Below are 26,785 nucleotides of genomic sequence, written 5' to 3'. Positions count from 1 at the left end.
GAAAGACTTGCAAAACCTTATGAGACTTGCACATTGTCACAGGGGTTATTGGAACCTGCCTTAGACCTCTCATGATGCAGTTTACTCCCACCCCGATATCAATGGCAAACAAGCAATACTTTTTGACCATGTTTTTCAAAAGTCTGCCTTAGGCTGGGGCTAGTGGAAGTTGTGGGGCCCTGCTAGTGTCTAAGATGGGATCAAAAATGAGGGGGGCTCCGTGTGCTGCCAGAGCAAGGTCTGGCGGGGGGGAGGGGGCGCGAGCCAGGAACATAGAATGCGGGCAGGAGAGAGGGTTCAGGAGCAGGCTGGGGGGGGGGGAAGGTGTGGGGTCTGGGCGTGAGAGGGTGCTAGAGTGTGGTGGTGCAGGGTTATGGGCAGGAAGAAGGGTGCAGGAGCGGGATGGGGCTGCAGAGTCTGGAAATAGGGACCGTTGCAGGAGTGTGGAGGGTCTGGGCAGGAGTTGGAGTGTACATATGGAGTCTGGGCAGGAAGGAGGGTGCAGGAGTGTGGGATCTGGGCTCGAGGGCACCTTTCCGGCACAGCTCAAGTAGATGTAGCTACTTGTTAGGAATAAGGTCTCAACACTCTGGATGTGGTGAAAACAAGTCGGAGGATTTATTACACACAGCACTGGTCGAGCGAGAACCAGGGGTTAAGCTGGAACACACTGGTTAAGCAAAACATTACAATACATTATATCGGGGAGGAGGGGCGCGGCGGACGGAGGGCAAGCAATTCCATAGGTTCTAGCAGCAAGACCAAATGAGCACATAAGCCAATCTACTATGAAGGTTACACAGCAACTCCGCCCATCGCCAATTAAACTTCTTATCAGTAATACAGGTAGTTATTCCTAACAAGCTAAGTAAACCAAACAAAAAAAGCCAGACAATTCAATGGCAACTTTTGTCTAAAAAAGTTATGATGCGTATACAGGAGGACGATGCCGCCTCAAGCTGGCGTGATGATCCTTGGGTCCTGGGCCCATTATCTAGGATTAAAGGAAAACAGTAAGAACGTATCACACTCACTAACATTAACAAGGCTGGTGAGGGCCCTTGGATTGTGGTTGCCAGGGCGACCAGGGTCATGTATCTGCCTGTGCTGTGCAGGTCACAGGCACGGTGACAAAACCTGGGACAAATGTCCTTTGTCACACGGTGCACTGCGCTCTGCATCAATGCTAGCACTGCTAGTGAGGATGTACTGCACCGACACAGTGACTGGGTATGTCCACAGCCATTGAACTTAATTTTAGTGTAGACACCGCCTCAGAATGACACTAGCCTGAGAACCAGGCAAAGGGGAGAACTGAACCTTAAACTCTCAGTTTGGGGAGAGCACTGACCCCTGGCTTGTAAAGCCGATGGTGATACAGTCTTCGCTGCCCAGATTATGAATGCAAAACGGCCTAGGAACCAACTTTTCAGATGGGCCCCCACATGTGCAATTGGCAGGTGAACTCCTGTTTTCCATTGGGGTTTTGATGGGCAATAGGCATCTGGAGTGCTAGTGAGGTGATCTATCATCTGTGAGGAATCAGAAAGATAGGCTTGCGGGGAACATCTACTCTGAAAGCTCAGGCGCCAAGTCAACTTAGGTGCCTATAAGGTTCAGTGGCAGAGTAAAACTGGAATTTAGACACCTGAATTCAGATTCACACTTCAACTCCTGAGTTTGTGTCTAAGTACCTTTGTGAGTCAAGATGCTAAGTCCAGAACAGCTGTGTGTGTGTGTGTGTGTGTGTGTATGTGGAAACAGAACCAACAGCGAAATGTTAGATGGCAAGGCTTCCTACTGAAGAGGAAGGATCCCACAATGAAAAGAGAGAGGGAGAGGCCATATTCAAAAACGGGCACAAGGAGTAGGGGGACAGCTCCAGCTCCTGTTGGCATTAGGACACATTACAATCAATAGGGAAAAGAGGAGGTTATATCTTTTATCGGGGAACCGGGAGTAGCAGAAGGGGGCAGCTATATCTCCTAAAAAGCACTAATGGCAGAAGACGTACGCAGTGAATAGTGGGAGACTTACCATAATTCTTCTATTCCAGTCCTCAGCAATCAGGCGTCCATTTCAATATGGCATCCAGTTTCTGGAACTACGTTTCATTGAAGACGATCACAAACTAGAAAGAGTGCAGACAAACAACAAGGCAGAAAATCTATACAACAGTACCTATATGAAGACAGACTTAAAAAACTGGCCTTGCTTTCACGTGTTACACTGGGTATTCTGAAGGAACATACGGCCTTTGTCTCCTCCTCAGGCAACAAGCAAAAGCCAATGGCAACATTACTTAAGACCTATTACGGAATGCAAACGGTCACATTTGGGACTAGACTGCAGAGGATAAAGCGGTTCCTAAAATACTCAATGGGCGTGATGGACCAGGCCGGGTCTGGGCACTGCTGAGGGCATCCACTGAGGGCGAATTGCTCAAAACCCAGGGCGGCTCATTACAGCCCCAGACTGGAGACTATTTGCAAACAGGTCATATACCAGTCAGGCAGAGCACTTCAGCTGCCAATCCAACCACAGCAGGAAACCTCAAGAGCAAAACCCCTCTGACACCCCAACTCTCCGTGCGCCACAATCAGCCCCAAGTCTGCACACAGGTGAGGGGGTGATAGAACCAAATCTCACCTACCCCAAACAGGTCTTTCCAGTCCCAAAGAACCATCCACAAATCCCCGGTCAGTTTATACTTCGGATCTTACCCACAAGATCACGCTGAGCCAATCCTTCAGAATCTAAAACCTAAAGGTTTATTAATAAAAGAAAGAAAAGCACGAGAGTAAGGTTGTTAAGGAGAATACATTACATGCATTGAATCACCAAATTCTCAATGCAGGCTCCAGGCAGACATGTCACAAACTGCTATCTTAAAAGTCTCTGGTTTACATCCTATGTCAGGATGGGCCAACAAGTCTTCCAGTCTCGCTGTTCCTGGCAAGGCTGCATCTGGAATCAGTAGCAGATTTGAAGGCAAGATGCAGTCCACCTCATGGCGTTTTATATTCTCCCCTGGTATCTTCCAAGCTGGAGCAGGTGACATGGCCAAGTGACCTATCCCTTAGTCTCATGTCACAAGCTATGATATTGGCTGGCTTGACGGTCCCAGACACATTCTGCAAGTGTGTATTGGGCACCTTGAGAGCCATTGCTAATTACCAGAGTCATTGACTGGACATCCGTCCCTATAAAAAGGCACTTCAGGCCAGTATCAGCACAAAGTCCATATCCATAATTCAACATATAGACATCATACAAGTACATGAACCGCACACACAGAATCATTAGAACATAAGCTTTCATTTCACACCTCACATCGGCTCCTACGTACACAACCCCCTGTGGACGCAGCAGTTATCTGGCTGCTCCCTTTAAAATCTAGTAATGGGGCACTGGGCTGAAAACATGTGCTAAGAACTTAACCCTTAGGAGACTGAGGAGAAGGAAGGGCACCTGACACACTATCATGACCCATTAGAGTAGGGAGAAAAGGAAGGAAGAAAAGTACAGGGGAAAAGAGCACGAGAGACCAAAAAAAAAAACCCTTCAAAAATGGCATGATGGTGCTACCCTGCTGCCTACTAAGCAGACCTCTATGCCGGGCACTAGGGGCCAGAGTGGAAGGAGAGAGGGAACGGGCACCTAGGTAAGAAAAGTACTAAAAGGAGTGCGTGCTATCCTGCCCTGGTGGCAACTGGGGGAAAGGGGACACGGGAGAAGGGGGGCGCTATACCTTAGAATGGCCACTAGGGCGCGGCAGAAGCGAGTGGGGGGGAAGGGCCAGCGAGGCCCGGTGGTTCGCCTCCCAAACAGCGGGGACAGGCGAGGAGCCAGGAGGGATGGACGGGTGAGGTCAACGGTCTAAAGGGCCATAGCGGGAGGAGAGCAGGAAAGGGGCCGCTGCCCAGCCTAAGGGGCAGCAGAGGGCAACCCAACGGCCACACCTGTACAACGGGCACTAGGGGCCAAGGCGACAGGCAAGGCCCACGCGGGCAGCTATAATGCACACAGGGCCTGAGGGGAAAGCCAGGCAGCAGTACTGAAGAGGGAGAGAGTGTCTAAGGGGCAGCCCTACCGTATGAAAGGAGGAAGCATTAAGGAGACTCAGGAGAGGGAAGGGCACCGACACCGTACAGCACCCCTTAGGAGGAGCATGGATGCAGGGCAGCCAAGAGGAGGCCCGGGCCACGCCCAAGGAACAGCAGCTTGGAGCCGAGAAGGGAAGCGGGCAAAGGGGAGCCTGTACGGCGTAACGGGCACTCGGAGCAGCAGAGGACAGGGGCATGGGGAAGCCAAAAGGGGACTGGGTCCAGAAAAGGGACTAGAGGGCGCCAAGCGGCTCCCTAGTGGCCGTCAGGCAACACGGACACTGCCGCCGCCGCCGCCTCTATGGCCCCGTCATGCAGCACACCTGGCCCCTAAACTCCCCTTTCGCCTTCTCTATCCCACACTGGGTCTCGTGCAGTAGAGCTGCCCTTCCCCCCCCCCCCCCCCAGTCCGCGGCCCCTACTGCCCGTTGACTCCGAGGAGGGGAAAAAGGGCAGCTCTACCGCGTAAAGCCCACTGCAGGAGGCAGAAGGTCCCAGGGGAATTAGGGGCGGCCACGCTGAAGAAGGGGGCAATACAGACAGCCGGGACGAGCCGAGCGGGCAAGCAAGCGCCCGACCCGCATCACGGGTACCGGCCCCGGAGGGGGGGGGGGGGGGCGCGCAATAGGAAAAAGGGGAGGCCAAACTGCGGAATGGTCACCAGGGCTCAGCAGAGGACACTTCCTCGGCCTCACAAGACGCTAGGGAGAGCCGAGGCTCAAGGAGGGACGGGTGAGGTCCAGGGCCTAAAAGGCCATAGCGGGAGGAGAGGAGGTGTTTATGCGGCTAAGGGGGCAAAGAGGCCCACCTATATGCTGGGCACTTGGGGCCAGAGCGGAAGGAGAGAGTGCGAAGGGGCACCCGGGGCAGAAAAGGACTAAAAGGAGTGCGTGCTATGCTGCCCTGGTGGACACAGACGCTGAAAAGCAGGGACAGGGCAGCTCTAGGAGCTCGCGGGCACTGCAGACAGAAGAAGCGTGTCAAAGAGAAAAGGGCCGTCTCTTTTGCCTACTGTGAAAAGGATGTGTTGAAGCTTACTTGGAATATGTCAAATGAGCACTAGTTTAATTGTAACTGTCAAAGAGAGGCAGCATTGTGAGATACAGGAGATAAAAATGAAAACAAAATTTGATTAGATGACCAACAATAACCCCGCCGCTTTTAAACGAGTAAGTAACTCAGACAGCAGTATGCAACAAATGTGCTAATTACCTCAAAAGGAGCAGACGAAAGTTTTTGTAAAAGCAGAATAAGACAACAAAAATCTAATGTCAGCAATTGTCAAGCGAGTGGAGGAGTACTAAAAATACTAAAACAAGTTAGCTGAAACAGACTAAGAGTGGACGGGTTGCGAATCTAAAAAACTAAATTTAATCAACTAAAGCTCCCTCTTTGGCGCTGAATCTCGCTGCCGTACATAAGCTCCGAAAGGGGAACAAATAAACTCTAAAAAAAGAACGAACACCAGTCGTAAGTTGCAACAAAAAATCTAAGGAAAGAAAAAACAAAGAAAAGAATATCTCCTGAATCTAAGCAAAGCTTCTATCTTTCTTAACATAAAGATTATATATTTGTTAACTCCATAAATTGTTTAAAAGTAAATCAGGAGTGTATATCTGTAAGAGAAGTTAGTATTTCTTGGGGTTTTTTTTTTTTTTTTTTAACTGTACTATTTTTCTACTTTCTTTGTATATTATATGGTCTTAAAAAATCAAAAATAGTAAATTGATTTCAATAGAAAATTAATTATAAAGTAAATAGAAAAAATCTGTTTGACCCTAAAAAAAAAAAAAAAAGTATTCCTCTGTCTGTAGTTTCAAATCCTTTAAAGAACCAAACCCAGTTACCAAAATGGCGTCACGAACAGGATTTGACAAGAGCAGAAGATGCCCTTTTGATAAGTTAAACAAAACAGAAGGTATAAAACCTCTCAACCACTAGTTCTATCGTAATAAAGATGAAAGGGAAGAAAAACATGCTCAAAATAAGAGCACTTCTAGCAATAGGGGAAAAAAATCATACCTATAACCCTACATGTAACATGTTCAAAGTTAAGATGTTTAATAGCTAATAATGATCTAGCAAAATAAAAGTTAAAAGATTGCAAAATACTATTACCAGACGTAACACAAAAAACCCCATCTAAAGAAACAAATTAGAAAAAACTGCAAAACATATTAGAAAGAACAGCCGATACGCGACAGATCCGTACCGAAATAGAAGTAGCCCAGAAATATTAAAATTGCCAAGTCAAACAACTAACAAGTACTAGAAGACCTTATAAAATATGCTAAAAAAAAGAAAAGAAAATATTTAACTGCCGACAAATGAGATCCAACTAAAGGGGTCCGTGTACTTTAGCACTAGTTGAAAAAAGCCAAAAACAGTTAACAGCAGCACAGAGAGCTGATCCTCACCAATTTAAATATATACAAGATCCAGGTCTGATAACAAGAAGACAAAGTAACACCACAAACAGTATAGCAAAGAGTAGAAGAGAACGAAAGAAACCAAAGCCTAAAATTGTAGCCAACAGCCCTAACAAAGACTAGTGTTTGGGGAATATTAGAAACTATAAATGATTTAAAAGTAGTACGCAAACATACCTCAGCACCAACATACGATCCCCCGAGAGACACGCGTAAAACGTGCGAAAATTTCCAAACCCCGAAGAAGGGGAAAGACCCAAACACAGAAGAAAAAGCCATATTTAGTTTTCTGTTAAGAAATAGATACAGTAAACCAGATTTTAAAAAGATAACGCCCCAAGAACAGAAACAAGCAGCAATAGAAAAAAAAAGATAGCAGGAATAGACAAAAATTCTCTAAATCAAAAAACGAGTAGCAGAAGCCCCGAAACAATCCAAGAAAAAAAGATAATAGAATTTATATAAGTGCTGAAGTATTAAATTAGAACACCAAGAATTATGAACAATTTAAATAGTTATTAGATACAAAAGCCCAAATAACCATAATAAATGAAGCAAAAGTACCACATTAAAAAAGAAAACGTAAAATATGAACGTCAAGACTAAATGAAGATAAAATGTATCAACCAGAAGTAATAAAAGTAAAACAAAAACAGAATGTAACAAAAACCACAGTAGTACTAAAAGAAAAGAATATACTAAGCATAAATATAATAATACAGAATCCAACAATACGACAGAATTTAAAAACAGTATTATCAATACAAATATCCAATGAAAAATTACATGTCACAAAAGGTGAATAGTATACCAACAAAAGCAGAAAGAAAAGAACCCATTAATCAGTCATTAAAAGAGTTACTAATAAATTAAACAAGTATTACACACCCAATATAAAAGTCCAGCATAAAGAATACCAAAAAAAAAGAAAAAAGAGATTATAGAAAAATAAATGAAGCAATACAACCAGTTGCCTTTACCACCACCCCCCCTAAAACAAACCAACTATAGAACAATATTTAAAAGAAAAAGAAGAATTAAAATAAAGAGCACTAATAGATTTAAACGATATGTTTTATAGTATACCTATAAAAAAGAACCTTAAATTTTTCAATTAGAAGAAAATACTATAGGTGGAACGCATTACCCCCAAGGTTATAAAAATTCACCAGCACATTAGCAACAGATGCCATAAAGTATACCCTTAGTCAACAAAGTTAAGAACAAGATCCCCGAATAATATACTATGTAGATGACCTTTTAAGAAGAGACAAGACACAAGAAGCTATAGAACACTTAACCACTCAAAGATAGCAAATAAACGAAAGAAAAGTAACTATAGCCCAAAGTAAATACTCCCTTCTAAGAATTCAAGTGATAGAAAATAAAACAATAAGTACAACTTACCCCAATGGTGTAAGTAAGTAGTTAAATAACCCTCCGAAAACCCACAAACAGCTACAAGAAGTTTTAAGCATAGTAAATTATAATGAAGCAAGTATTCAACAGTTAAGACATAAAATAAAACCCTTATTGAAATTATTAAAAAGAAAGAAAGAAAGATTTAATTATCTACAATGAAAAAGCCCAAGCAGCCTTAATAGAATTAAACCAAAATTTGTAACACCCCACTCTATTAAAAAAGTAAGACCCTAAGAAACCCCCAAGAGAATTACAAATTAACTAGAATGAAGAGTGGGTAACACAAAGAGAAAAACAAGAAAAAGTAGATAAATTGATTTTGCAATTTAACAAACCCCCAAAACATTATAGTGAATATAGAAAACTATTATAAGTTTAATAAAATAAAAGATAAGTACTTTTTTAATGACAAGTGTAAGTCTTACTTTACACACTCCAAAAGTGTCAGCTGTAGCATAGCTTACCATAAAAATAATACCACCAAACTTTGAAAGCCAGACAAATACTTAAGAAAAACTGTATTATAGCGAGCTAGTTAGTCAAATGTTAAACTAAGAAAAAATGTAATGCCCTAAAGCCCCAAAAGCTACACCAAGAATAACAGAAACACCCTAGATATTAACAGATAAAAGCATGAAAGGGGGAAAAACAAAAGCAAGATATTACTGTACCAAATGTGAAAACAAGTTCTTTATTGTGTTAAAAGAAAAGAAGCAGAAGTAGAAAAAGTTAGAATAAGATTACAACATACACAAGAAAGTCACCATAAAAATTAAGCATAGATAGTATGTATGGTATAAAAAGACTGTTAAAAAAGAACACAGACATTGAAACACATGCAGGGTGGAGAGAAATATAGACCATCATCAGAAATCACGTAAGTGGTACATCAGTAAAACATATCCCTAGCCATAAAGAAAGATACAACACTAACCACAAACAACTAGATAAAGAATTGCAAGAATTTAAAGTGTTAGTAGAAAAAAACAAAGAAAAAGAAGAAGTAAATCCATTCATAAAATACTTACATGAATACACAAGCCACTTTGAAGACACAAAAAGAAAGAGAATAGATAAAGCAATATACAGGAAGAGAATCAAGAATTAAAATAAAAGAACATGAAAAAATACATAAAAGCCTGTAAAATTTGCCACAATACTAAACGTATAAATCAGCTAAAATATGCCTAATAAAGCATATAACCCAGAATATCATAAACCAGGAAACCATTAGCAAACAGATTTATAATAAGACCATTACCGAGTGCTAAACAATACCCAAAGCGAGTAGTTGTGGTAGAGTTAAGAAATCAGAGTACTATAGTAATTCCTTTTTAAAAAACCAAAAGCAAAACACATACTAAAAGCCTTAGAAAAAATAATAGCAGCTTAAAGACGCCCACAAATAATACAATCAGATAGAAGCCCACCATTTAGAAGTAAAAAAATTAGAACAATAGTCCATAGAAAAAGGCATAACATAGCATTTAAATTTCCCATACCATCCTCAATCCAACAAAGTAGCAGAAAAGAAAACTGATACCTTAAAACAGCAACTAAAAATAGCACCTTTAAAGGTTAACACCTAGTATTAGATACAGTTTTATTAAATGTAAATGAACATACAAGCCGACAGCCAGATATAAAACCCAAGCAGCAACCAAACTAAAAAAAGCCCTCCTATAAAGCAAAGAGAAAAAATATAGATTGTATAGCCAACGAAAAATAAAGAGAAAAGAGTAGCATTAGAAAGACCAAAAAAGTTACCATTCACCTATGTAATCACAACAAAAACAAGAAAAAGATTAGCACACCATAATTAGCTAAGTAGTAAAGAATGAAATTAACAGTTCCACAAGATTATATATTACAAGTTGTTCATCATCACTAAAAATCACGTTAACAGTGCAAGATAGACCAGCTTAAATAGTAAGTATGATCCATTACAACAAAACTAGACCCAAGTCAAAAACACCACCACCACCCAAACTAAATTAGCTAACAAACCAGCCCAGTGGCAAGTGTGTAAAATAAACTATACCACCCCCACTAGGAAAGAAGAAGTACAGGCAGTCCCCGGGTTACATGGATCCGACTTACATCGGATCCCTACTTACAAACGGGGTGAGGCAACCCCGCACTCGCTGCTTCCCCCCAGCGGACCAGGGAGACGCGGAGCGGCTTTCTCAGCAGACACCTCAGCTTGAGAATAAAGGACTGAGGGAAGTGAGGTGTGGGAGAATAAAACTGAGCTCTGGAGAAATGTTTGGCTAGAGTTTCCCCTACAGTATGTACCAGTTCCGACTTACATACAAATTCAACTTAAGAACAAACCTACAGTCCCCATCTTGTACGTAACCCGGGGACTGCCTGTAAATCAAACTCTAGTTATAATTCAACAAAATGATACCAGTTAGAATATGTCCCGCTTGTATAGTATTAAAGCTAACATGAACAATTAAGTAAACAAATCATATGAAAGCGCACACTCCCCCCTCTCCCCCCCATACAATGATAAGCATGCAAGCCCCAAACCAAAGTTTATTTAGCTTTAGCATAACACCATTATATGGCGTATAGCTTAATATTAGCAACCCAACAGAAACACACAACCCATAGATCCAAACCACATTTGTAACAATTCCACTATCTGGAACCACAGCCTTAGCTACATCAGATAGTAATGCAACCCTTCCAACATTAACAGTTGTAATACCCCCCTCAAATTTACAACCAACAAAAACAGGAAGAGTAATAATAAGATTGCAACCAGCATATAAAAAAGAAAGAAAGAATAGAACATAGTATAAATTGCACAACATGAAAGTCACGAAAAAAGAAAAGAAGATATATAAGCAACCAAAAAAATTATTAAAGCAATGGGAGGAGGATGTAAAACCAGATTTGTTAGCAATTAATTCATTAAGTAGAAAAATAATAGTCACCATGAAAAAGCTGAAACGGCAAAATTATTACATTAAGTAAATACAGCTGTAAACATATCTAATACAAACGCCGATAAAACAAGAATAAAGTAACAATATATCTATGTATTTAAATAATCTAAATTGCATAAGTTTGTACAGTAGTAGTAGTAGTAGTAGTTTTAGAAAAAAATTATTGCAAAAAATTAAGAAAGATGAGAGAGGGATAAGTAAAAAAGCACCATTCGTCAAAATACCAGATACAGCACAAATCAGTCATGAAATAACATCCCATAGAATTAATATAAGATAAGAAGCAATAATTATACCAACAAGAAAGATATAAAGAAACAAGTGAAGTATAAAGAAAAAGAATAGTTTCTACACCTAAGCATTAATGTAATAGTTCAGAAAAGTTCAAGATGTGTAAACCAGCATTGTTTAATAGACAAAAAGTTGTGTCCACATTAACGAGTAAAATTAATTAGTTACCAAATAAATGTAAAGAATACATAAGCTCTAACCAAACCCATTTAATTGTTTGTCACTGTAGTGACTCAATTTAGCAATTGTTAAGCAAAAAAATAATGCATAATAAATGTTATGTTATACCAGTTAAAATGAATGTCACCGTACCTTTTCGTAATGTAAACAAACTATAAAACTTAACACAAATGAGTTACAACTGCACTAAAAAAAGCAATAAGACTACTGAACAAAATATAGTGTCGTAGATCCGATTTTTAACAAAAGAAATGAAAGCCATAACAAAACAAACTTTCCAAGACACCCAAGTAATATTACCAGTAGAGCATTTCACAATACAAAAACTAAACTTACAAAAAATAGAAGTTATAAATCTAGACGTAAAGAAACGAAATTAGAACATTTTGTTAAAAGTTAGAAAATGTATTAAGCTAGCAATCAAGAATCAAACTGTAAAACACGTAAACGAATCACCCATAACAATAGTAAACGTATTACATAATTTAGATAAAACAATTAAGTATAAAAAGTACAAGACGACAAAAAGCAAGTGTTTAAAACTTTTTATCCATGTTGATATCAAAAAAGAGTTTTAGATTATTTGTACAATAATAATATTAATAATTGTAATAAGAATATTCTATATGTGTAAAAATTTTTCCCAAAAACAAACTATAACATTTATGAAAATAAAACAAATAGAAAACGAGCAAATAGCAAATCCACAAGCACAGAGGGAAATAAAGTTATTGTAATTAAAGTGTCTCATTTGACTCAAAAGGATGTGTTAAAGCCTACCCAGAATATGTCAAATGAGCACTAGTTTAATTGTAAGTGTCAAAGCAAGTCAGCATTCTGAGATACAGGAGATAAAAATGAAAACAAAATTTGATTAGATGACCAACAATAACCCCGCCGCTTTTAAAGAAGTAAATAACTCAGACAGAGGTATGCAACAAAAGTGCTAATTACCCCAAAAGGAGCAGACGAAAGTTTTTGTAAAACCAGAATAAGACAACAAAAATCTAATGTCAGCAATTGTCAAGCGAGTGGAGGAGTACCAAAATACCCAAACAAGATATATAAAGTTAGCTGAAACAGACCAAGAGTGGACGGGTTGCGAATCCAAAATCCTAAGTCTGATCAACCAAAGCTCCCTCCCCGGCGCTGAATCTCGCTGCCGTACATAAGCTCCGAAAGGGGAACAAATAAACTCCAAAAAAGAACGAACACCAGTGGTGAGTTCCAACGAAAAACACAAAGACAGAAAAAACATAAACAAAAGAATATCTCCTGAACCTAAGCAATGCTTCTATCTTTCTTAACATAAATATTATATATTTGTTAACTCCATAAATTGTTTAAAAGTAAATCAGGAGGGTATCTCTGGAAGAGAAGTTTTTATTTCTTGCTTTTTTTAACTGTACTATTTTTTTTCACTTTTTCTTTGTATATTATATTGTCTTAAAAAAAATCAAGAATAGTAAATTGATTTAAATAGAAAAAATAAAAAAGTCTTTGTTTGACCCTAAAAAGAGTATTCCTCTGTCTGTAGTTTCAAATCCTTTAAAGAACCAAACCCAGTTACCAAAAGGCACCTTGACTAGGAGGAGACTAGGAGAAGGGGGAGCGCTATACCTTAGAATGGCCACTAGGGCGCGGCAGGAGTGGGCGGGGGGAAGGGCCAGAGAGGCCCGGTGGATCGCCTCCCAAACAGCGGGGACAGGGAGGACCCAGGAGGGATGGACGAGTGAGGTCAGCGGCCTAAAGGGCCATAGCGGGAGGAGAGCAGGAGAGGGGCAGCAGAGGGCGACCAAACGGCCCACACCTGTACAAGGGGCACTAGAGGCCAAGGCCCACTCGGGCAGCTATAATGCACACAGGGGAAAACGAGGCAGCAGTGCTGAAGAGGGAGAGAGCGTCTAAGGGGCAGCTCTACCGTATGAAAGGAGGAAGCATTAAGGAGACTCAGGAGAGGGAAGGGCACCGACACCGTACAGCACCCCTTAGGAGGAGCATGGATGCAGGGCAGCCAAGAGGAGGCCCGGGCCCCGCCCAAGGAACACCAGCTTGGAGCCGAGACGGGAAGCGGGCAAAGGGGAGCCTGTACGGCGTAACGGGCACTCGGAGCAACAGAGGACAGGGGCGTGGGGAAGCCCAAAAGGGGACTGGGACAAGAAAAGGGACGAAGGGGCGCCAAGCGGCTCCCTCTCTAGACTGCTGCGCCTAGTGGCCGTCAGGCAATATGGGACACTGCCGCCGCCTCTATTGCCCCGTCAGGCAGCACACCTGGCCCCTAAACTCCCCTTTCGCCTTCTCTATCCCACACTGGGTCTCGTGCAGTAGAGCTGCCCTTTTTCCCCCCCCCTCCCAGTCCGCTGCCCCTACTGCCCGTTGACTCTGAGGAGGGGAAAAAGGGCAGCTCTACTGCGTAAAACCCACTGCACGAGGCAGAAGGTCCCAGGGGAATTAGGGGAGGCCATGCTGAAGAAAGGGCAATACAGACAGCCGGGACGAGCCAAACGGGCAAGCAAGCGTCCGACCCGCATCACGGGCACCGGCCCGGGGAGGGAGGCGCGCAATAGGACAAAGAGGGGGAGGCTAAACTGCAGAACGGTCACCAGGGCTCAGCGGAGGACACTTCCTCGGCCTCACAAGACGCTAGGGAGAGCCGAGGCTCGAGGAGGGACGGGTGAGGTCCAGGGCCTAAAGGGCCATAGCGGGAGGAGAGCAGGAGAGGGGCAGCAGAGGGCGACCAAACGGCCCACACCTGTACAAGGGGCACTAGAGGCCAAGGCCCACTCGGGCAGCTATAATGCACACAGGGGAAAACGAGGCAGCAGTGCTGAAGAGGGAGAGAGCGTCTAAGGGGCAGCTCTACCGTATGAAAGGAGGAAGCATTAAGGAGACTCAGGAGAGGGAAGGGCACCGACACCGTACAGCACCCCTTAGGAGGAGCATGGATGCAGGGCAGCCAAGAGGAGGCCCGGGCCCCGCCCAAGGAACACCAGCTTGGAGCCGAGACGGGAAGCGGGCAAAGGGGAGCCTGTACGGCGTAACGGGCACTCGGAGCAACAGAGGACAGGGGCGTGGGGAAGCCCAAAAGGGGACTGGGACAAGAAAAGGGACGAAGGGGCGCCAAGCGGCTCCCTCTCTAGACTGCTGCGCCTAGTGGCCGTCAGGCAATATGGGACACTGCCGCCGCCTCTATTGCCCCGTCAGGCAGCACACCTGGCCCCTAAACTCCCCTTTCGCCTTCTCTATCCCACACTGGGTCTCGTGCAGTAGAGCTGCCCTTTTTCCCCCCCCTCCCAGTCCGCTGCCCCTACTGCCCGTTGACTCTGAGGAGGGGAAAAAGGGCAGCTCTACTGCGTAAAACCCACTGCACGAGGCAGAAGGTCCCAGGGGAATTAGGGGAGGCCATGCTGAAGAAAGGGCAATACAGACAGCCGGGACGAGCCAAACGGGCAAGCAAGCGTCCGACCCGCATCACGGGCACCGGCCCGGGGGAGGGAGGCGCGCAATAGGACAAAGAGGGGGGAGGCTAAACTGCAGAACGGTCACCAGGGCTCAGCGGAGGACACTTCCTCGGCCTCACAAGACGCTAGGGAGAGCCGAGGCTCGAGGAGGGACGGGTGAGGTCCAGGGCCTAAAGGGCCATAGCGGGAGGAGAGCAGGAGAGGGGCAGCAGAGGGCGACCAAACGGCCCACACCTGTACAAGGGGCACTAGAGGCCAAGGCCCACTCGGGCAGCTATAATGCACACAGGGGAAAACGAGGCAGCAGTGCTGAAGAGGGAGAGAGCGTCTAAGGGGCAGCTCTACCGTATGAAAGGAGGAAGCATTAAGGAGACTCAGGAGAGGGAAGGGCACCGACACCGTACAGCACCCCTTAGGAGGAGCATGGATGCAGGGCAGCCAAGAGGAGGCCCGGGCCCCGCCCAAGGAACACCAGCTTGGAGCCGAGACAGGAAGCGGGCAAAGGGGAGCCTGTACGGCGTAACAGGCACTCGGAGCAGCAGAGGACAGGGGCGTGGGGAAGCCCAAAAGGGGACTGGGACCAGAAAAGGGACGAGGGGGCGCCAAGCGGCTCCCTCGCTAGACTGCTGCGCCTAGTGGCCGTCAGGCAATATGGGACACTGCCGCCGCCACCTCTATTGCCCCGTCGTGCAGCACACCTGGCCCCTAAACTCCCCTTTCGCCTTCTCTATCCCACACTGGGTCCCGTGCAGTAGAGCTGCCCTTTCCCCCCCCCCTCCCAGTCCGCGGCCCCTACTGCCCGTTGACTCTGAGGAGGGGAAAAGGGCAGCTCTACCGCGTAAAACCCACTGCAGGAGGCAGAAGGTCCCAGGGGAATTTGGGGCGGCCATGCTGAAGAAGGGGGCAATACAGACAGCCGCGACGAGCCAAACGGGCAAGCAAGCGCCCGACAGGCGAGGACCCAGGAGGGATTTATGGGTGAGTTCAATGGCCTAAAAGGTCATAGCGGGAATCTAAATGGAAGGTATGCTCCCTAGCTCAGATCGAAGTATAGAAGGTGAGAAGGGGGTATTGGCTCCATTGAGGGGTATGAGGGATTAGCCGAGAGGGAAAGGATCATCTGCTTAACATTGAATACGGAACACACCAGGGAGAGAAAAGGAGGGAAAGGGTAGCAAATCTGAGTACAAGTAATGGGGACTAGGAGGTTTCAAGAGAAAAGTGGGTAAGGGATCTTTATTCTTCCTAAGGGGAGCAAACAGCAGAGGACCGTCAATCAAATAAGCGGCAGCTACACTGAGGAAGAGCATGAGGACCAACAAAAACACATAATGGGAAAGAAGCCGTTATATTCCACAATGGAAAATAGGGTAAGAGAATCAAAGGAGAGGAAAGGGTGCGTATATTGTCAGCCACAGAAGCTATAGGTAGCAGATGCTTTCATGTTCAAGGGGCATTTATACCTGCTAAAGAGCACACATGGAAGGAATGGTAACGAAAGGGAAGCCTTACCGTAATTCTTTTGTTCTCATCCACAGCGCTTGTGTGCCAATTCCATCATCAGGCATCATGTTGACCAATTAGAGGAAGTCTGATGCAGGAAAAAAACTAGCTTAAAACAGAGAAGATCGCTATAAGGCTGTGGTCACCAACAGGTCGATCGTGATCGACTGGTCAATCGTGAGGCCACGACCAGTCGATAGCGAGGCATCCTGTCCGCCCCGCCCCCATTTCCCTCCCACCCCCGAGAAGCCCCACTACCTACCTAAAGTGAAAATGGAGGTAGTGTAGGCTTCCCGGGGATGGACAGTAGTGCTGCAGCTTAGCACCACTTCCAGCGATTCCCGAAGTAGCGCTAGCTGCTCTGCCGGGTGTACTGCGGGAGGGAGCATTGGCTCCCTGCACCACACAGGAGGGGTGAGTCAGCCCCGGGGCAGGCACGCACTGGGTTTCCCTGCACGGGCGGGCGGGGGGGGAGAAGAGAGGAGTTCAGCCCCGGGGCAGGCACACGCTGCTTTCCCTCTGGGGTGGAATCCTGAGAGGAGGCAGAAGCAGGGGACTCTCTGCCTCCACTGGCACCCCGCTCCCCAGCCACAGAATTCTGTTCCCACTCCCCTGTTCCCAGCTACAGAAATCTGTCTCTATTCCTGTCCCCACTGACACCCTGTCCCCAGCTGCAGAAACCTTTCCCCACTGGCACTCTGTCCCCTGCTGCAGAACCCTGTCCTCTTCCCTGCCCCCCGCCGCAGAACTCTGTCCCCACAAAATGTATAATTATAAATGCTTCATTTTAGATTTAAATAGCATGAATAAAAAACATTTATTTCATAACTATAAACACATGATTTTAATTTTAAACATCGCATAATTTAAAAATAAACTGTTTATCAGAGTCTGTAAGTAAGGGCTGGGGATAGCAAGTGATGGACAGGAGGGGAATAGAGAGGGCGGGGCTTCAAGGAAGGGGCAGGCTGGTAGATCTTCGCCTGTTTGGAGATTTAAAAAGCGATCTCGGGTGTAGAAAGGTTGGAGACCACTGCTATAAGGTATATGGGCAAGGGGACACTAAGCACAATTACACTAGGCACAAGCGGTAAAATTAAAAGCGTCAGCTACACTGCGCAATAAGCACTTGGGCTAAGATGGTAGAAAAAGCTTAAAGAGCACCACTGAGGGCAGAAAAGAAGGGGAAGGAACAAGCGTGCCTATCCTGCATAACCGACACAATGGGGAGCAGAGCCCCAGAAGGCTATTCTTCACATTGGCCACTGGGGGGAAGCAGCAGGAGACGGAGGTGGACCGCTTATACAGTCTAAGCAATACGAGAGGCAGCAGAGAATTCAAAGCAGGAATAAAGTGGTGGCTGAACTAAACCAAGTCTCCTGAACACAACAGAGGAGGCATAGAAGGGGGGGGGGGAGGAGGAGGAGGAGAAGAAGACACACGTAACTTTTGAAGCACAGGAGAGGAGGCCTAGATTACCTAACATGCAGTAGGCAGATGGAGAGTGAAATGGTGGGAGAGAGGGAAAGGCGGCCACCCCGGTTAATAGCCAGCACAGAGCGTAGATACTTCTATACCACAAAACAACACTACAGGTAGACTGAGGAAGGGGGAGGTAACGCACAATGGGGAGGAGAGAAGGGGAACGAAAGCAGTCCAAGTACAACGGGCACTAGGACAACAGGGAGAGGAGGAGGAAAGGGAGAAGAGGGCCAAAAGGCGGGAAAGGCAGATCGAAAGGCTAAGAGGCACAACTCAGGGCAGAAAACAGGGGCGCCTAGCCTCCATAACCAACCCTCACAAATGGCAAAAGAGGGAGGGAAGACATGTTCTACCTCCCAACGGCCACTAGGGGGCAGCACAGGGGCTGAGGGCCATTGTTCCTTCCCCCCACGCCCTCCTTTTACAACCTAATGGACGCTAGGGGCAGCAGAGTGCTCAAGAGGGCAAAGAGCCCTCCTTACTACATTACCCCTTCTAGTGTCACTGTGCAGGGACCCGCCCCTCACCCCCGTTTACCCTCTCCACGCCATAGGGGGCGTCCTTATGCAGTAAAGCTGCCCTGTCCCCTCCTCAGAGTCAACGGGCTGTAGGGGCAGCGGACTGAGGAGGCGAGAAGGAGGCAAAACCCACATTTTAACGCCCACCAGGGCACGCAGAGGATGAAAGGGGACCGAGGGAGGATAGGCTCAATAATGAAGAACAAGCGGGAAAAGGACGCCCTTATTTCATAGCCGCTACCGGGGGCAAGAAAGGGGCAGCTCTCTTGCAAAAAGGGCAGGAAGGACAGCAGACAGTGAAAGGGGAGCAGAGGCAACTATAGCCCACAAGGGCCATTAAAAACTGAGAGGAGACAGGGGCTCAAACTACCTCAACACCACGACTAAGTACAGCTGAAAGCAAAGTGGAGAAAAGGACGGTTATGCGCCTCATGGACGCCCCCCGAGGCAGGAGTGGAAGGAAGGGTGGCTATCCTGAGGAACAGGCTTTAGGGGCACCAGATGGCAAAATGGAAGGCTTTACTACACAATGGGCAGTAGGGGCAAATGACTGAAGACAAAGGGGCACTTATAAAGCTAATGGGGAAACGAACACAGCAGAGGTGAAAGGGGGGAAGAGAGCTGTTATTGTTTACACAGGGCACTAGGGTGGAAGAGAGCCAAGAGCGGAAGGGAGAAGGAGGAGCAGGTAGATTGCACAAAGCACACAAAGGGGAAGGAGAGCTTCTATAGGGAGGAAGCGGCAGCTAAACTGAACAAGGTCTCCTGGATACAACAGATGAGGCATAGAGGTAAAGGGGGGGAGGAGGAGAGAGACACATTTCTAACGTAAGAGGCACAGGAGAGCAGACAGTCAAGGAGAAAAGGTTAGGTTGCCTAACACGCACTAGGCAGAGGCAGAGTGTGAAATAGCGGGGCGGGGAGGAGGAAAAAAGAGTAGGCCACCCCGGTTAATAGTCAGCTCCGAGCAAAAGCACTTGTATACCACACAACAGCAATAGAGGGAGCAAATTGAGGAGGGTGGCCGTAACACGCACAATGGGGAGCAGAGAGGGAGAAGGGGAAAAAGAAGGCAGTTCAAGTACAACGGGCACTAGGACAACAGGGAAAGGTCGAGCAAAGGGGCAAGAGGGTCAAAAGGCGGGAAAGGCAGATCGAAAGGCTAAGAGGCACAACTCAGGGCAGAAAACAGGGGCGGCCTAGCCTCCATAACCAACCCTCACTCAGGGCAAAAGAGGGAAGGAAGACATGTTATACCTCCCAACGGCCACTAGGGGACAGCACAGGGGGTGAGGCCCATTGTCCCGTTTCCCCCCCCTTTACAAGCTAATGGACGCTAGGGGCAGCAGAGAGTTCAAGAGGGCAAAGAGCCCTCCTACTACATTACCGCTCCTAGTGTCCACTGTGCAGAGACCCGCCCCTCACCCCCGTTTACCCTCTCCACGCCATAGGGGGCGTCGTTATGCAGTAAAGCTGCCCTGTCCCCTCCTCAGAGTCAACGGGCTGTAGGGGCAGCGGACTGAGGAGGCGAGAAGGCGGCAAAACCCATATTTTAACGCCCACCAGGGCACGCAGAGGATGAAAGGGGACCGAGGGAGGATAGGCTCAATAATGAAGAACAAGCAGGAAAAGGACGCCCTTATTTCATAGCCGCTACGGGGGGCAAGAAAGGGGCAGCTCTCTTGCAAAAAGGGCAGGAAGGACAGCAGACAGTGAAAGGGGAGCAGAGGCAACTATAGCCCACAAGGGCCATTAAAAACTGAGAGGAGACAGGGGCTCAAACTACCTCAACACCAGGACTAAGTACAGCTGAAAGGAAAGTGGAGAAAAGGACGGTAATGCGCCTCATGGACGCCCCCCGAGGCAGGAGTGGGAGGAAGGGTGGCTATCCCGAGGAACAGGCTTTAGGGGCACCAGATGGAGAAATGGAAGGCTTTGCTACACAATGGGCAGTAGGGGCAAATGACTGAAGACAAAGGGGCACTTATAAAGCTAATGGGGAAACGAAGCCAGCAGAGGTGAAAGGGGGGAAAAAGAGCTGTTATAGTTTTCACAGGGCACTAGGGTGGAAGAGAGCCAAGAGCGGAAGGGAGAAGGAGGAGCAGGTAGATTGCACAAAGGGACAGGAGAGCTTCCATAGGCAGGAAGCGGCAGCTAAACTGAACAAAGTCTCCTGAATACAACAGATGAGGCACAGAGATAAAGGCGAGACGATGAGGAGAGACATACACTTCTAATATACCAGGCACAGGTCAGCAAGCAGAGAGTCAAGGAGAAAATGTTAGGTTGCCTAACACACACTAGACAGAGGCAGAGAGTGATATTGTGGGGCAGGAAGGAGGAAAAAAGAGGTGGCCACCCTGGTTGTTAGTCAGCAGAGAGCGAAAGAGGGGAAGTCTCCCGTAGTGCACGTTGCTGCTCCTAGTGCCCCCTAAGCACAGCAACCACCCCTTAAACTAAAGTCCAGAGCTTCCTAGCTGTAATGTAGTACAGTTGCAAAGTCCCCGCTCCACTCCCGCCAGTCAATGAGCGCCGGACCTAGCACCCTGAGGGGAGAGAGAGAGAGAGAGCAGTACCGTGAAGAGCAACGTACATAGGATCCGCCCTCACCTCCGACCCTTGCGCTCAGGAGGCCCCGCAGCCCCCGGGGAAAGGCGGCCCGACGCCGCGGGCCCGGCCGCCCCGCAGCCCCCGGGGAAAGGCGGCCCGACGCCGCGGGCCCGGCCGCCCCGCAGCCCCCGGGGAAAGGCGGCCCGACGCCGCGGGCCCGGCCGCCCCGCAGCCCCCGGGGAAAGGCGGCCCGACGCCGCGGGCCCGGCCGCCCCGCAGCCCCCGGGGAAAGGCGGCCCGACGCCGCGGGCCCGGCCGCCCCGCAGCCCCCGGGGAAAGGCGGCCCGACGCCGCGGGCCCGGCCGCCCCGCAGCCCCCGGGGAAAGGCGGCCCGACGCCGCGGGCCCGGCCGCCCCGCAGCCCCCGGAGAAAGGCGGCCGGACGCCGCGGGCCCGGCCGCCCCGCAGCCCCCGGGGAAAAGCGGCCGGACGCCGCGGGCCCGGCCGCCCCGCAGCCCCCGGGGAAAAGCGGCCGGACGCCGCGGGCCCGGCCGCCCCGCAGCCCCCGGGGAAAAGCGGCCGGACGCCGCGGGCCCGGCCGCCCCGCAGCCCCCGGGGAAAAGCGGCCGGACGCCGCGGGCCCGGCCGCCCCGCAGCCCCCGGGGAAAGGCGGCCGGACGCCGCGGGCCCGGCCGCCCCGCAGCCCCCGGGGAAAGGCGGCCGGACGCCGCGGGCCCGGCCGCCCCGCAGCCCCCGGGGAAAGGCGGCCGGACGCCGCGGGCCCGGCCGCCCCGCAGCCCCCGGGGAAAGGCGGCCGGACGCCGCGGGCCCGGCCGCCCCGCAGCCCCCGGGGAAAGGCGGCCGGACGCCGCGGGCCCGGCCGCCCCGCAGCCCCCGGGGAAAAGCGGCCGGACGCCGCGGGCCCGGCCGCCCCCATGTGGGACGGCACCCAAGGCAGAGTCAGGCCCCAGGCGCACGGGTTTTTAGGCCGAGCGGGTGAGGGATGCAGGGCAGGGTCCCAGCCGAAGGGGAGACTCCAGGCCCAACGGGAGGGGAATACTCACGAAGCAGCGGAACGAAAACGGCAGCGCTCAAGTCTCATCACAGACGCCAGCCTCACCTTCGGAGTCCCCACCGGCAAATAGCGCTCACCTCTGCTGCAGCTCCTTTTATATGTCCCGGCGAGGCTCTGATTGGCTGCTTTCAGACGCCTCTCTTTGATTGGCTCCTTTGCTCGCGCCTCTCTCGGTCACGTGAAGGTCTCGTGCCCTAGCCACGCCTTCCTCTGCAGGGAAGAGCCAGTTCTCTCGTATCAAAGCGCAGGAGTCCTTTCAACTTGACTTTTTGTCCTCAGACACTGGTGTGAATCTGAACTAGCTCCTCTGATTTGGAGCAGTTACATCGGTGTCACTGAAAGCCGTTTGTCCCTGGGTTTTTTTATGGTCATTTAGCTAAGGGATTTAGCCAAGGGTGGAATTTCGGGCGGGCGGGGGCGGCGGCGGGACGGACGCAGGTTGCTTTTCCTCCCGTGCCCAGACGCTAAGGGAGCGAGGGGATAGCACTTGCGTTCCTTGCTTACGTTCCCCTCGCTCCCGTAGCGTGCGGGTACGGGATGAAGAGCAAGCCGCCTCCCGGAGCGCACGGCTGCTGCCTCCCCTACCCGCCCAAAATTCCGCCCTTGGTCACACACGGCCAGGCGGCATTAAATACAGCAGAAAACTACCGGTGCAAGGCCTGCCATTGAGCCCTAGTGCCAGGACATGGCATGGCATGCCACCGGGCTTCTCTTCCACAAACTCCCTCGCCAACGGCCACAGCCTTGGCCCTCAAATGTCAGAGTGTTTCAGAGCCACGGACCGTTCCGCCTCCATTTCACACTCCTGCCGCTCGTTCCCTTAGTGCTAGCTATATAGACACCTCTTAACCCATTTTCACCTCTCTACACCCCTTAGCAAAATGCAGGACAATGTAGCACTTTAAAGACTATCAAGATGGTTTATTAGGTGATGAGCTTTCGTGGGCCAGACCTCTGAGGAAGTGGGTCTGGCCCGCGAAAGCTCATCATCTAATAAACCATCTTGTTAGTCTTTAAAGTGCTACATTGTCCTGCGTTTTGCTTCAGCTACCCCAGACTAACACGGCTACATTTCTATCACTATTCTACACCCCTTAGTGAGTGTCGGGCAGCCTGGATTGCTGTCTCTGAGCCCCCAACACCATTGCGCCCTCTTGTGCCCATGAGGCTGTATTGGTCTTTCTCGGCGCGCAACACGATTGCGCCCCCTAGTGCCTATTAGTCTGTATTGCTGTCTCTGAGCCACTAAGACAATTCCGCCCCCTTGTGCCCTTTAGACTGTATTGCTGTCCCTCAGCCCGCAACGCCAATCCGCCCCCTAGTGCCTATTAGTCTGTATTGCTATCACTGAGCCCCCAGCACCATTTCGCCCCCCCCACCCGTTAGTCTGTATTGCTGTCTCTGAGCACCTAAGGCAATTGCGCCCCCTTGTGGCCATTATCCTGTATTGCTGTCTCTGAGCACCTAAGGCAATTGCGCCCCCTTGTGGCCATTATCCTGTATTGCTGTCTCTGAGCACCTAAGGCAATTGCGCCCCCTTGTGGCCATTATCCTGTATTGCTGTCTCTGAGCACCTAAGGCAATTGCGCCCCATTGTGGCCATTATCCTGTATTGCTGACTCTGAGCACCTAAGGCAATTGCGCCCCCTTGTGGCCATTAGCCTGTATTGCTGTCCCTCGGCCCGCAAAGCCAACGCGCCCCCTAGTGCCTATTAGTCCGTATTGCTGTCTCGGAGCACCTAAGGCAAGTCCGCCCCCTTGTGCCCATTATCCGGTATTGCTGTCTCTGAGCATCTAAGACAATTGCGCCCCCTTGTGGCCATTAGCCTGTATTGCTGTCCCTCGGTCCGGAACTCCATCGCGCCCCCTAGTGCCTATTAGTCTGTATTGCTGTCTCTGCGCACCTTAGACAATTGCGCCCCCTTGTGGCCGTTAGCCTGTATTGCTGTCCCTCGGCCCGCAACGCCAACGCGCCCCCTAGTGCCTATTAGTCTGTATTGCTGTCTCTGAGCACCTAAGACAATTGCGCCCCCTTGTGCCCATTATCCTGTATTGCTGTCTCTGAGCACCTAAGGCAATTGCGCCCCCTTGTGGCCATTATCCTGTATTGCTGTCTCTGCGCACCTAAGGCAATTGCGCCCCCTTGTGCCCGTTATCCTGTATTGCTGTCTCTGAGCACCTAAGGCAATTGCGCCCCCTTGTGGCCGTTATCCTGTATTGCTGTCTCTGAGCACCTAAGGCAATTGCGCCCCCTTGTGGCCATTAGCCTGTATTGCTGTCCCTCGGCCCGCAACGCCAACGCGACCCCTTGTGCCCATTATCCTGTATTGCTGTCTCTGAGCACCTAAGGCAATTGCGCCCCCTTGTGCCCATTATCCTGTATTGCTGTCTCTGAGCACCTAAGTCAATTGCGCCCCCTTGTGGCCGTTAGCCTGTATTGCTGTCCCTCGGCCCGCAACGCCAACGCGCCCCCTAGTGCCCATTATCCTGTATTGCTGTCTCTGAGCACCTAAGGCAATTGCGCCCCCTTGTGGCCATTATCCTGTATTGCTGTCTCTGAGCACCTAAGGCAATTGCGCCCTCTTGTGGCCATTATCCTGTATTGCTGTCTCTGAGCACCTAAGGCAATTGCGCCCCCTTGTGGCCATTATCCTGTATTGCTGTCTCTGCGCACCTAAGGCAATTGCGCCCCCTTGTGGCCATTATCCTGTATTGCTGTCTCTGCGCACCTAAGGCAATTGCGCCCCCTTGTGGCCGTTAGCCTGTATTGCTGTCCCTCGGTCCGGAACTCCATCGCGCCCCCTAGTGCCTATTAGTCTGTATTGCTGTCTCTGCGCACCTTAGACAATTGCGCCCCCTTGTGGCCATTAGCCTGTATTGCTGTCTCTGAGCACCTAAGGCAATTGCGCCCCCTTGTGGCCATTATCCTGTATTGCTGTCTCTGCGCACCTAAGGCAATTGCGTCCCCTTGTGGCCGTTAGCCTGTATTGCTGTCCCTCGGTCCGGAACTCCATCGCGCCCCCTCGTGCCTATTAGTCTGTATTGCTGTCTCTTAGCACCTAAGGCAATTGCGCCCTCTTGTGGCCATTATCCTGTATTGCTGTCTCTGAGCACCTAAGGCAATTGCGCCCCCTTGTGGCCATTATCCTGTATTGCTGTCTCTGCGCACCTAAGGCAATTGCGTCCCCTTGTGGCCGTTAGCCTGTATTGCTGTCCCTCGGTCCGGAACTCCATCGCGCCCCCTCGTGCCTATTAGTCTGTATTGCTGTCTCTGAGCACCTAAGGCAATTGCGCCCCCTTGTGGCCATTATCCTGTATTGCTGTCTCTGAGCACCTAAGGCAATTGCGCCCTCTTGTGGCCATTATCCTGTATTGCTGTCTCTGAGCACCTAAGGCAATTGCGCCCCCTTGTGGCCATTAGCCTGTATTGCTGTCCCTCGGCCCGCAACGCCAACGCGCCCCCTAGTGCCTATTAGTCTGTATTGCTGTCTCTGCGCACCTAAGGCAATTGCGCCCCCTTGTGGCCGTTAGCCTGTATTGCTGTCCCTCGGCCCGCAACGCCAACGCGCCCCCTAGTGCCTATTAGTCTGTATTGCTGTCTCTGAGCACCTAAGAGAATTCCGCCCCCTTGTGCCCTTTAGACTGTATTGCTGTCCCTCGGCCCGCAACGCCAATGCGCCCCCTAGCGCCTATTAGTCTGTATTGCTCTCACTGAGCCTCCAGCACCATTTCGCTCCCCCCGTGCCCGTTAGTCTGTATTGCTATCACTGAGCCCGCAGCACTCTTGCAGCCCTCCGTGTGTATCAGCCTCCACTGCCGTCTGACCGCATAACACTACGGCGCCCCCTTGTGCTCATGTCCTTCTTTTGCTGTCTCTGAGCCTCCCCAACACCATTTCGCCCCCTAGCGCCCGTTACACAGTGTTGCTGTTTCTCAGCCACCAACACCATTACTCCCCCTTGTGCCAATGAGAAAGTATTGCTCTCTGAGCACCTAAAAACACTGCACCCTCTTGTGCCCATTAGACAGTATTGCTGTCTCTGTATTGCTATCACTGAGCCCGCAGCACCATTTCGCCTCCTCCCTCGTGCCCGTTAGTCTGTATTGCTGTCTCTGAGCCCCTAACAGCATTTTGCCCCCTTGTGGCTAGTACTAGGACGTATTGGTCTCTCGCAGCTCGCAACCCCTAGTGCCTATTAGCCTGTATTGCTGCCTCAGAGCCCCCAACACCATTACGCCCTCTTCTACCCATGAGGCTGTATTGCTCTCTCCGGTCACCTAAGACCATTGCGCCCCCTTGTGTCCATTAGAACGTATTGCTGTCTCCAGAAGCATTGCGCCCCATTAGGCGGTATTGCTCTCTGGTCAGCTAACACCATTGCACCCTCTTGTGCCCATTAGACAGTATTGCCGTCTGAGCCTCCCCAACACCCCTGCGCCCCCTTGTGCCCATGAGGCTGTATTGGTCTCTCTCAGCCCGCAACAGCATTCCGCCCCCTATTACTTATCTGTTCGTGCCCAGAACACCATTACGCCCTCTTCTGCCCATGAGGTTGCATTACTGTCTCTGATCAGCTAACACCATTGCGCCCCCTTGTGCCCATTAGTCTGTATTGCTATCACTGAGCCCGCAGCACTATTGCAGCCCCCCCCCCCCAGCGTGAATCAGCCTCCATTGCTGTCTGACCACATAACACTAATGCGCCCCCTCGTGCTCATGACATTGTATTGCTGTGTCTCAGCCCCCAACACCATTACTCCCCCCTTGTGCCCATTAGACGGTATTGCTCGCTCTGATCACCTACCACCATT

The 26,785-nt window shown here is 49.3% G+C and overlaps 1 long non-coding RNA gene across 2 annotated transcripts; it reads right to left on the bottom strand.

Annotated features, from left to right (window-relative positions):
- Positions 1 to 594: 594 nt before the first annotated feature.
- On the bottom strand, positions 595 to 22,056 carry LOC149524709 (uncharacterized). 2 transcript variants are annotated; one of them, XR_016349214.1, is made up of 5 exons: positions 21,963 to 22,056; positions 16,359 to 16,437; positions 2,654 to 2,763; positions 2,038 to 2,131; positions 595 to 994 (listed from the first exon to the last, which is right to left on the bottom strand). It is a non-coding gene; the product is annotated as an uncharacterized LOC149524709 (long non-coding RNA). The 2 variants fall into 2 exon arrangements; XR_016349213.1 differs by having other exon boundaries at positions 2,038 to 2,763.
- Between the last annotated feature and the right edge of the window lie 4,729 nt (positions 22,057 to 26,785).

This window comes from Pelodiscus sinensis, chromosome 3 (genome assembly GCF_052426305.1).
Source record: "Pelodiscus sinensis isolate ZL-2025 chromosome 3, ASM5242630v1, whole genome shotgun sequence".
Taxonomy (NCBI): domain Eukaryota; kingdom Metazoa; phylum Chordata; order Testudines; family Trionychidae; genus Pelodiscus; species Pelodiscus sinensis.
This window is presented reverse-complemented; position numbering and strand designations above follow the sequence as displayed.